This window comes from Phascolarctos cinereus, unplaced genomic scaffold (assembly GCF_003287225.1).
Source record: "Phascolarctos cinereus isolate Bilbo 61053 unplaced genomic scaffold, phaCin_HiC Scaffold_2;HRSCAF=192, whole genome shotgun sequence".
Lineage (NCBI taxonomy): Eukaryota > Metazoa > Chordata > Mammalia > Diprotodontia > Phascolarctidae > Phascolarctos > Phascolarctos cinereus.
The window spans coordinates 14,059,737-14,073,059 of record NW_027555625.1 but is presented as its reverse complement, the minus strand read 5'-3'; positions in this window follow the sequence as shown (position 1 = coordinate 14,073,059).

The following is a 13,323-nucleotide window of genomic DNA, read 5'->3' as shown; positions in this document are numbered from 1 at the left end:
ACAAATGAAATAGATATAGCAAAGATCAGAAGGAAAAAAGAAACTTCAGTAAAAAAAATCTAGACATTTTCTCAGATAAAGGTCTCCTTTATAAATATTTAAAGAACTTTGTCAAATCTATGGTGGTGAGTCACTCTCCAATTGATAAAATGGCCAAGGGATATGAACAGGCAGTTTTTAGACAGAAAAAATAAAATAATTTATAGTCAGATTAAAAAAAATCTAAATTATTGATTACAGTAATGCAAATTAAAACAACATTGAGATATAATTTTATACCCATCAGATTGGATAAAATGAATGAAGTAGAAACTGACAAATGGAGGGTATATTGAAAAATTGGGCCACTAGTTCATTTTTGGTGAAATTTTGAATTGATACAACCATTTTGGAGAACAGTCTAGAATTAGTTCCAGAGTTAATAAACTACTTATATCCTATGACACAGCAATAGTATAGCATAGTACAATAAAAAAAATGGTTGTACATGAAACTGCAAATCCAATAATAGATCTACTAATAGTTTTACAGCTTCATGTGCAATCACATTTTTTAATTTTACTTTGTTATTGAAATGCTTGTTTCATTCCATAAGTTAAAAATAAAATTAATAAAAAATAAAAGCCCCCAAAGTATCAATTATTTTTTAAATAAAAATATTAAAAGTCTCTTCTTTTTTTTTCTTCCTTTATAAAAGGAAGGATTTTTAGAAAGCATTTATTAAGAAGATAATATGGGGGTTTTACTGGAATTAAAGCTCAACAGTTTAAGAATGAGACCTGGCAATCCCAAAATTAATTGTGTCATCATTTGCAATGGAAAGCATTATATTCAGTACAGGAGAGGTAAACATTTTACTCTCTTCTACCCTGGACTTAAAACATTTGGAAAATTAGGTTTAGTTCAAGGTATTGCATTTTTTAAAAGATGTCTGCAGGATGTAGCCTATTCAGAAAAGAGAGAGCAAGATCATGAGATACATTTAAAAACAAATGCCAAATAAAGATTGGTTGAAGGAGCTAGTGCCAGTGTTTTAAACTGATACCATGGGGATGAAAGAATAGACTCATTCTGCTTATTCCCCGAAGTAACAACCAGGACATATAGGTTGAAATGATGTAAGCAGTTTGAAGCTAAAGCTCAGGAATGCTATTCTAACTATTAGAAACATCCTGACATGGGATGGTCTGCTTTGTTAAGTAGTAAATCACTCTTGATGAGATAACAATGAACTATTCAGTGAAAATTGGGAGGACCAAGCTAGAGAAATTGTCAGGGGATTTTTTTTTTCCCCAGATAACCACTGTGTTATATAAGCCTTGAATTTCAGTTCAAGTCTGATGTCAATTGGATGGCTTTCTTTCCTAAGATTTCATTTTTCCAAAGTGTATTCAGATTTGTGTTCCTCATCCTTCCAAACATCCAGATTTGCCACCTTGGGGTCATTCTCAACCCCTTGGTTTTTCTAGAAGAGCAAGCCATCACTAAATCTCCATAACAGCTTTTTTATGCACACTTTTATCTCTCTTCAATAGATTGGGAAAGCTAGGCTAAAAAAACATCCTTCCAAAGAAATGTGGGCTATTATTACCACCTAGTTATTACTAACTCTAGGAGTATCTCTATAATTCACTTTGTAAGGAGACTAGAATAGCACCATGAAGATAACAATAGCTAATAATAACCACTAACATTTGTCTAATGTGTTACAACTTGAAAAAGAAATTGCAAAAAAAATATCCAAAAATTATCTCATGTTATCCTCAAACTAATTCTGTGATGTAGATGTTATTATTGCTCCATTATAGAAGTAAATAAACTGAAACACACCTTAAGAGACTTGTCCAGGATCATTGGAAGTATGTGTCTGAGGTCAGATTTGAATGGCAGACTTCGTGACTCTTCCTGACTACGGGTAGTCTTTGTGACTCTTCCTGACCATGGCGCTCAATCCACTGCACCAGGTAGCTGATCCCATGCTGACGCAGATAAAGGATCAATGCTATTTCATGATAAACATGAAAATTGATGAAGTTTACATGGTGGCTAAACTCAGAGTACTTGGAAGAGAAGTATCTGTCCGTGGATTTCCACATATCTGCAATCCAAACCCTGTACCTTGGTTACAGATTTGTGAAAGGAGATATTTTCTTGCTGCTCTGAGATGGAAAAAAAAAAACCCAATTATGATATGCAATTTTCAAATAAACTTCATTGGCACTCTTGATGAACAGGAATTACAGAATGCAAATTTCATGTGCATTTACATCAACTTTTAAATATAATTATGTAAATACATGGCCAGGGAATTCATATGGAAAGTGGAGATTAAAGATAAACAATGATAGCCTTCTTGGTGATGCTCAGAAGCAATGTGTGTAAATAGGTAGAGATTTTTCCCCAGGGGAAAAAAAAATGAATTCCTTAACCAGCAGATTCTAAATTTAAAATGGTCCCAGACAGTTGGGCAAATCCTTCTTAGTCTGCATCAAGATTCATATGAACAATGACATTGGCTATGGTCTATCAAGCCAGCAAAACAATCTCTCAGCAATCTCTCGCCAAGCTCCTCAGTAAATGGAATAATGCTCTATAGCCCCAACATTTAAAAACCCTTATACTGTATTTTCTTCAAAACAAAATGGGATGAAATCCTAGCCAGTAATGTTGCATTAAAAATGTTCCCACTAGTTTCCAATCTCTACTCTGTGTTTCCAATCATGAATTTTACTTTAGAGTATTTCTGTTTTTAAGCTATTTTACAAATTGTTATTGATTTTACCTTAGAGATAATCTAAGTTTACAAATATATTTATGTGTAATATATAATGATAATATATTATATGCACATAAGTTCTAAAAACATCCTCATATACATTCATATTCTTCTTAATGCCATTATTATCTCTTGTAATAAAGATCAAATTCATTCACCCCTATCCATCCATAATCTGCCAGAATTTGGCCATAAGAGTGCGTAGAATCTGAGGGAGGCCTTCTTCACTTTTTCTTCCTTGGACTTCATATTTCCATTTGTTCATTTGTTTGTTCACCTGTTACCATGTGTACTCACTCACCTAGGAGGAAACAGAGTGATGGAAAGGGAGCGGGATTTGAAGTCAAATTACCTGAATTTAAACTCTAGCTCTTAATGTTTACATGACCACATCCAATTCATGTGAATTCTCCAGGCTTCACTTCTTTCGTGTATAGAAGGGGGAAGCTGAATTTTATGACTTCTTTGATCTATTCCATTTCTAGATCTATCACCTTATTCTGGTTCTCACTGAGGATCTATGTCCAATGGTGTTTCAAATATTTTCTATATACTCTTTCAGCCAGAATTTTGAGTAAGACTTTTCTCTTTGGTAAGTAGAAAGTCAGCAGCCTTCAATCTCTCTACTTGCCTTCTACCTATAAAACTTAGGAGATTATCAAAAGAAGTATGTGAATCAAATTCATTCATATTTGAGCCTCCACCAACTGGCCAAGTCCCAGCTTCATTCATTTGGGCATATTTCAATAAGCCCTAAACCCCAAGACCTTCTTCTAATGGTATTTCATCTTCATAAAAACAGACTTGCTTACTTGCATAGTGACTTCAGTGTTTACCCTTAACATACAAAATATAAATAATTAAATAACATAACTAACAGAAGGTATAATAAAACATATACAAAGAGGTTCTGGACCAGACCTCTATTACCCCATATGGCTCTTAGAAATTATATAGAATGCTTTGACATAGGAGTTCTAAGAAATACTCAGTTTGGAATTGTTTACTTACTCATAGATACATTTCTCATGAAAGCACAAAATATACTGGTCTAAATTTATTCATCTTCAGATGGGGACACCTGGGACTTATAAGGTGGTTAAGGGAGTCAGAATCTTTGAGAACTCAGGAGAATGAGGCAAGAAAAAAGTCCTATGGGCCTAGCATTCTTAGTTCTGGCTGACTGGTCACTGACATCAGCAACCGCTGAATAGCCCTAGTTATAGCTATACTATACTATACTATACATTACAAAGAGTCATAAGATGAAAAGACCCCTAGGTCTTCAACTTGATTTGGTCACCAGATTAGTGAGAACTAGAACTCAACTTCTGAGGGGTCAGCAATGAAAATGAATATAAAAATAAAAATGAAATGGACCAAAGGACATATTATGGCAAAATGGGAGGGAAGATGGGGATTCTGGTTAAAACATTTTCAGGTTGTACAAGTTATTCATAAATATGGAAAGAACAGGAGGAGTGAGTACAATTGAAATACACTTACTAGTAAATCAGCATGTATTAACTAGGTGTTATGTACCACATCCTGTGTGAAGGACCTTAAACACAAATGCAAGTGGAAAGAAATATAATCCCCATATGCAGGAATTTACAATTTAATGAAGAAAGACAGTCCATAAGAGGGAGCAGAAAGTCTTTGGGGCATAGATATAGACGTCTGCTTCAGGGCCATCATAGACAAAGTGTTATGGAGAGTCAGAGGTGCAGCTTGGAGATAAAATGAAGAGCCAGGTGATCTGGGATTCTTCCTTAAAATAATGGTTCTGGGAAGAACAAGTAAACAAGGAAAGAGAGGCTGCGGGAGCAGGAATTACTTAAAATATGACAAGTAGTTCAGAGATAGAGTAAGTTGCCAGAGTAAAAAGGTTTCTATGGTGTGGAAGACAAAATCCTAGGGAGATTTTCTGCTTCTGCAAGCCAAGATGGCAGAGTAAGAAGTAAGTCACTCTTACCCTCCTTTATTACCATCTGAAAGCCCAGAAAATATCACCCCAGGAAAAACCCTAGAACACCTGAGCCAGCAGAAAACAGGGTGCTGAGGGATTAACAGGGAAGTCCCCTCTTGCCCTGGGGGAGGTGAACAGTATAGAACAGGAGGTGTCTCAGCAAGCTAACAGAAAGCTCCACCTCAGCAGACTAGGGAGAGATCCTGAAACCCAGGTGCTGGATTAGGTAAGTACCAACACCAAGACCCCTGAGTGTCACAGTACAGGCAGGGGAACCAGTGGAAACCATCACATGCCATTGTGTTCTCTGGCAGCCAACTCTCCCAGTGCCTCAGCAACTCTGAAAAGTGCAGCTCCAAGGTGAGTGACATCCTGTGGCAGTGAAACATCCATCTGCAAAGAAACAAAGAAATTGAAAGGCTTGGGTGAGTAGACAACCTCCAGGGGCCAGACTACTCACCCCTACCCCTAGAGCTCCAGTGTAGCTGATTCTAACACAACACCAGGTAAGCTGCCAGAACCCTACAGCCTCCAACTGCCAGCATCTGAGGCACCAGCATACAAAGCCAGGGACGAGGCCCCAGGCTCCCAGCACAAGAAGCCTGGGTCAGTGCCCTCTGCTTCCCAGCAGGAGAGCTCAAATTTTTAAAGACCAGGAAACAAGCAAACACCATGAGCACAAAGAAGCTTACCATAGATTCTTATTGGGGGACAGTGAAGAACAAGGCAGAAATTTTGAGGAGGACAAAGTCCTATGGAGATATTATATAAACTGATCAAAAGATGTCTGAGAGAGAGAGAGAGAGGGAGAGAGAGAGAGAGAGAGAGAGAGAGAGAGAGAGAGAGAGAGAGAGAGAGAGAGAGAGTTTGGTTTAGAATAATACTCCAATCAGCTAGAATACAGATAAAAAGAAGAGGGAAAAGAAATAGACTCAGAGAGGCATTTGTAATAAGTAGAATAAATTCTAAGCTTGAAGAGAGAATGATTGAAAAGATTGGGGAAAAAAAGAAACATTAACAATTTGAAATAAACAGGGAGAAAGAAGTATAGAAGCAAAGAAAAAAAAGAAAAAGTTAGAATTGGAGGAAATAAATAATGAACTAATATAATGGTGAGTATAACTGGATAAACACCCACAAAGTAGAGCAGGTTAGCAAAATGTATTATGAAGGAAAATCAAACAATATTCTCTTTATTGGAAACACACATGAAATATCAAGAATCCTACAGAAGCAAAATAATGGGTTGGGGAAAATGTATTTTATTTCACTTCAACCCAAAAAGTCAGGGATAGCAGATATTATTTAAATCAAGACAACAAAATTAGACTTAAAAGAGACAAAGAGGGACAATGTATTTTGTGGAAACATAATACAGACAATGCATTGATCTCAATGTTTTATATGTATCCAATGGAGCAGCTTCTAAATACCTAAGAGGAAAAAATAAATTAATTACAAGGGAAAAAAAAACTGACAGGGAAATTATAATAAGAGGCCTCAACTTACCCCTAGTATCCTTATTTAGAAAAAAGAATAAGAGTGACAATTATTGAATGGAGAAATAGAGGAAGACAAACACATATGTGTGTGTGTGTGTATGTATGTATATATGTATATTTATGTATATGTGTTTGTATATATATGCATACGCATGTACGTATACACACATATATACACATATACATAGATGCACATATATATATATATGTATGGGTATGTATATATACATATAGCCGCACACATACTTCTCTCTACCTTTATCTATCTGCAGGTAGAGATAGGTAGATAGATAAATAGATAGATACATAGATATGTTTGCAACATATGATTAGTCTCTGAAAATTATTGAATGGAAAAAAAGGGAGTACCTATCTATCAATCTTTATCTCTGCCTATATTTTTTTTCAGCCAAAGAGAAGGTTTCTTAGAACGTCCATCATATTGGGCAGACTCTTAAGGAGTCTGAATGTTAGTGAGATGTTGGCTAGATTGTAAGAATCTGAGCAGTGGCTAGATTTTAAGTATCTAAGTATCTTAATGGAGACAAGACAGACCTTATATACAGAAAGACTACAGGAGGGATCTGGGAATGGCCAAGTAATGTATGAGGTAATAGAACTCCAGGGACCTAGACCACTTGGCCAAGGGATAATTGAGCCTAGATAGGATTAAGGGTGGAAGGTGGCCTGGGGCCATGGGGAGGTAAGACAATGGAGGGCTAGGCTAGGTAAAGAGTCATATTGGGAGATTTGGTATAACCACAATGAAAGGCAAGTTGATGGGATTATAGCCTCAGGCACATGCCAGAGATTTGGCCAAGTGGGAAATTCCAGGGTTTTTTTCTTTCCAGGGTCCAGATCCCATCTTCATCATTCCCCCCTCAAACAAATGGGACCCAAATTCTTTTGGGGTAAGGGGTGAAGGTCTCAGCTTCCTGCTGGCAAGGAGCATAGAGATGTCCCTGCCTCAAGGGGGTCCCAAAGAGGAGGTTGACTAGAACCAAGCACAGGCTGCATCCAGGGAATGATGGAGGGACATTGGCTGGTACCCGCTGTTTGCTACCCAGTGTAGATGGATGTAGTCTAGAAGACACAAATCTGAAAGAAAAGACTGCGGGGCCCAAATGACAGGATAAAATATGCTTAGCTCTGTTTGGATTCAGATAACTCAGTTTTCCAACAATGCAGTATCAAAATACACATCATAGAGAGACTCAGGAATAGCCAGGTGGGTAACACTCCTTCTCAAAGGAACATAATGGGGAAAATAAGCCAGAAGGATCCCATCTTAGACTGAGGTTAAAATTGTCCTCTCATCTTTTCCAGATGCTGACTTCCCACCAGTATCACATTCTCTCTGAGGAGCTTGTGGCATTTCCCTCAGATGGTGGATTATTGATTATCGATGGATTATTTTTTATCCATCAGACAACTCAAAATAACATCCTATGAGTTTTACCTCACACAGCAAGTTTCACTAATCACATCTTAAAAAGACAAACAAAAAAAACCCCACAACAACAACAACAAAAACTTTTCCAGGATTTACATCTCAAGCTTAAATTTGTCCTGGTGTGAAAAGCCAATCATTAGAGATTCTCAGCAAGCCATAACTGAAACAAGCTTTTTGGCTGGTTAAAACAATAACCAAAAATAGAAAAACTGTTTGAGCTGTAACCAAAATATGAAAGGTTGTTTGATACAAAAATTTCACCAATTTGAAACTTGAAACAAACCCATTCCCCATCAGGTAACTTCAATTTTGTTAAAGTCATTTCCAAAGTACTTTACACAGAGAATCAGAATCTCATCATTAACAGTCAAAACTACAAATTTAAAACAGCGTGCTTACCAAAGTTTGGAGGCTAACTTCTTTACCTTGAGCAGTATGTGCTGAACCAGGTGATGTTTCGATGTAAAGCCCTAGGGCCCAAGGCCATTGCCAAGGGGCCCATGCTGTAGCTGCTGCCCCTCCACCTCCTTTTTTCCCAGGTGGAGGAGAGCCAAATGATAGGTGAGGGGTAAAGGTTGAAACTCTCTTCTTCTATGACAGGGGTTAACAGATGCCCTTTTGACTCAAGGGAAGGGAGGGGGGGAGAAAGGAGTGACTGCCGTTGTAAGGAGGAGTTGTAAAACTCCCTAATGATCAATCACAAAACCTCCAGAATCTGCCAAGGTATTTTTAGCTTTCCTAATTTTTCCCTGTAATGTCCATGAAGGAGGAATTAGGGGAGTAGAGGGAAGGGAGTAAGTAAGTCTCAGGGAACCAAAAAGCACCTGCAGTTTTGCCCAGTTCCCTAGAGCAGAGGGCATTGACAGAATTGGGCATACACTTCAAGGTAGTATGTCTGTCCTTGTACTTTATGCTGTGGAAGGTGTACCCAGGTCCATGACCTTGACCTGACCCAGTGGACTGAGAGCCTAAGAGCATCAGGCCCAGTGTGAGACAGCCTCATAACTGTCTGCTTGACAAGCACCTCCAAGCCTTCCTGCTTGGAGAGTGACCCATCTGCAGAGCAAGAAAGTCTGGGGGAGGCTTACACACCTTCTAGTCTTAGCTGCAGAAGAACTTGGGGTTAGGAAATTTCTCCATATGGGCCACCAAAATGTTGAAGTTTAGGGGCTGAGGGGTGCTGGGACCCCAATATCAAAAGATGCAGATCCTGCCTGAAAGAATTTGATCCAAGCCTTCTTTCAGTCAAAGACATTGTTTATTAGAACATCTGCCATATTGGGCAGACTTTTAAGGAGTCTGAATGTTAGTGAGCTATTGGCTACATTTTAAGAATCTGAGCAGTGGCTAGATTTTAAGAATCTAAGCATATTTCTACCTATTTAGAGAGACAGATAGAAATAAATGTCTTTGTAGCATTTATCTATCTATCTATCTATCTATCTATCTCTCTGGCTAGCTAGCTAGCTAGCTATCTGTCTGTCTATCTCTCATGAATGACATATAAAGATTCAAGTAAAAATATTTGGAACAGTAACTTTAGCAAACTTTGAGGATATAAAATAAATTCACATATGTAATCAGCATTTCTGCATATTATGAATAAAACCAAGAAAATGACAAAAAAAAAGAGAAATTCCATTTTAAATACCATACAATATGTAAAATACTTTCAGGGCTAACTACCAAGATTTACACAAGAAGTATGTAAATGCAATTTCAAAACTCTTTTTTCAGGAATAAAAACAAATGTAAATAATTGAAAAAAAATTGTCATGGATGGAATGAGCCATTATAGTAAAATTGATAATACTTCAAAAATTTATTTATGTAGTCATATCAATCAAACTATCAAAGACTTATTTTATACAACCATAAAATGACAACAACATTAATATGTATGTGATAAAGGAAAAATGCCTCAGACAAAACAATAAAAGTATTCCACCAAGCAATAATTCTTGAAAAGTAATTTTATGCTGGTCAAAAATAGGGAGCTCAATCAGTAGAATGAATAAGTTATACATCATAAAAGAGTAAATGTGTGTGTCTAGACAGACACAGAAATGTACACACAGATTCCCACACATTTGCATATGTATGTATATACACATATACACATGCACATACATAAAAACATATACATATACACATATATTTGGGTCTAATGGTAGTTATCTCTAGGGCAGAGAGGGAGAGAAGAAAAAATTTATATGACAATTTTTTTTCTCTATTTGAAAGGAAAAGCAAATTGTACATAGCAGATTTATAGTTTCATATGCAATCATCTTTTTTTTTTATTGTGCTATGTTTTGGAATTGTTTGCTTTCTTATATAAATTAAAAATTTTATATGTATATGCACGTGTGTGTGTGTGTGTGTGCGTGTGTGTGTATGTGTAAATGTATGTAAGACTCTAGCATTAGATAAAGTGAAAGACCCCAGGTAATTGGGATAAGGTCTTATTATTCAGCCATACCTGTTGGGGAAATTGGATAGTTATATAGAAAAGTTTTGATTCAAATTAATACCTCATACTTTTTTTAATGAGATAAGTTCCAAGTTAAATTTTACCAATATATAGCCATCACATCATAAACAATTTAAAGACAGGGAAAATATACTTATCATATCTCAAAATACATGAAGTGTTCAAGACAAAACAAGAGATAAGATGGAATATATAAGTTAATTGTGATTATATATATATGTATATTTTCATAATCTTTTTTTTTGGCTATGCAATGGAGTTAAGTGACTTGCCCAGGGTCACACAGCTAGTAAGTGTTATGTGTCTGAGGCCGGATTTGAACTCAGTTCCTCTTGACTCCAGGGCCGGTGCTCTATCCACTGCACCACCTAGCTGCCCCCTATATATGTATTTTTTAAATTGCACGCAATTCAATAAAACTTAGATTTTTAGGAAAAAAAAATACATTGAGAAAAAAAAAACTTTGTAGCAAATTTCTACGGTAAAGGTCTCAACAAAAATATATAAAGAACTGATTCAAATTTCTGAAAACAAATGTCATTCCCTAATTGATAAATTATCAAATAGTATAAATAGGCTGTTTCAAGGCAAGAAATGCAGGCTATCTATAACAATATGAAAACAGATTTTCTCAGTTTTCTCATCTCTAAAATAAAGATAATAATAGTGCACACCTCTTAGGGTTGTTGCATGAAATGGGATAATAATTAGAAAATTCTAAACAGTATGTGTGACACTGTATAAGTTTTACCTATTGTTATTGTTGCTGCTGCTGCTCCTGCTTTTACCACCACTGCCACCACCAGCATTAATACCACTATTCCTATTACTACTACTACTACTACTATCATTACTTCTACTCCTACAAAGAAAAATACAAATTAAAGCAATTCTAATATTCTACCTTACCCATGTGAAATCTGCCGTAGCAGTGAGATATACAGTGAAGATCTGATAAGAAAGGATTTGCAACTTCAGTTAGCTGTAAAACATGTTTATCTTTCAGGGATTCTAGAACATAAAGGAACTGCGAAGGATTCTATAAGACAGACCCATTTTTTGAAATGGTATAGGATTGTCTATCCATGAAAATCCAAGTTGTTGTTTACTTTTTTTTTTAGTAGGGGAGGATTGTAATGAATGAGTTAATGACCTATTTGACTGTTTACAGAATCAGGTAAGTTATTCACATTTTATGCATTTTCTATAAGTTTACATCAATGTTGTATCATAACCAATAACAACAGTGAGTGTCTCTGCAGTATTTGGAAAATCAGCTATACAATGTTGAAACATTTTAGATGCTAAACATAAGTTTGTTTTTATGAGTTTTCCCCTGATTAATCCAAGTGGTAGCACAAAGCAAAAGTAAGAGTAATTAATCCTTTAAGTTCAGTCAGTTAATTAAAAATAATAAGCACCTGCTAAGTAATAGTCACTGTGCTAAGCATTAAGCAGCCTCTACTCTAATCGCACATTCTAATGGGATCCCACATTCTAATGCAGAAAACAACACTCAAACAAATACATACAGCAAGATGTATAAAAGATAAATTAAAAATAAACACCCAAAGCCATGCCATAGAATTAATGGTAATTTGGAGAGACTTTCTGGGGAAAAAGGGATTTTAGTTGGTACTTAAAGGACCCATGGAACCCACAAGGTGGTAATGGGGAGGAAGAATATTCTAGACCTGGAGGACAGGTAGTGAAAATGCCTGAACAGGTGATGGAGTGGCCTGTTCTAGGAACAACAAGGAAGTCAATTTTAATGGATTGCAGATTGTGTTCTAATTGATTCTGTAAGGTGTAAGAAGACTGAAAAGGTTGGGGGGTAGCTAATTAAGGGCTAGGAAGCAACTATAGTTTATTGAGTAATAGGGTTACATGGTCAGACTTGTGTTTTAGGAAGATCACTGTAACAGATGAATGGAGAATTGACTGGAGTGGGAAAAAAATGTGTTGCTGGCAGATCAATCCAAAGGTTGTTCTGGGGGCAGCTAGGTGGTGCAGTGGATTGAGCACCAGCCCTAAAGTCAGGAGGACCTGAGTTCAAATTCAGCCGCACACCAAACACTTGACACTTACTAGCTATGTGGCCCTGGGCAAGTCCTTAACCCCGATTGCCTAAAAAATAAATAAATAAGTAGATGATTGAATAAACAAACAAATATATAAATGAGTAAATAAATAAGGAAACAAATAAATAAGTAAAGGTTGTTCCAATACTCCAGTTAGGAAATAATCATACTCTGTACTAAGATGCTACCAGTGTAAGAGGAGAGAAGGTAACTTATATGAGAGATGTTATAAAAGTAAAATTGATAGGCCTTGGCAACAGATTGGATATGTAGACAGAGAGTGAGAGACAGCGAATAATCATGGATGACATGTGAGATGAGAACCTCGGTGACTGGGAGGATGGTGGGAGCCTCAACTATAGTAGAGAAGTTAGGAAGGTAGTTGTGGAGTGTTTCCACTTTGGACATGTTTACTTTAAGATGTATGTGGAACACCCAGTTCAAGATGTCCAAGTTTCTGTGGTTTGGCCATTTTTCAGTCATATCCAACTCTTTCCCACTCCATGTGGAGTTTTCTTGGCACAGGTACTGGAGTGGTTTGCCATTTTATTCGCCAGCTCATTTTACAGATGATAAACTAAGGGATAGAGAGGTAAGTGATTTGCCCAGGGTCACACAACTAGAGTATGAGACTAGATTTGAACTCAGGAAGATGAGTGTTACTGACTCCAGGCCTATCACTCTATCTTCTGTGCCACCTACCCGCCCTTAATAGGCAGTGAGAGATGTGAAATTGGAGGTCAGGAGACAGGTTAGGGATAGATAGGAAGTTTGAGAATCAACAAAGAGATGATAATTGAATCCATGAGATTCAATGAGATCACCAAGTGAATAATACAAAGAGAGAAGAAAAGAGGGCCTAGGACTGAGAGCTGTGGGACATCCATGGTTAGTAGGCATGATTTGTATGACAATGTAGCAAAGGAGACTGGAGAAGAGCAGTCAGACAGGAAGGTGAGAGTGAGCATAATGTCAGAAAATTCCAGAGAGAAAAGACTGTCAAGGCAAAGAGAATGTTTGACAGTGCCAATGACTGCAGAAGTCAAGAAAT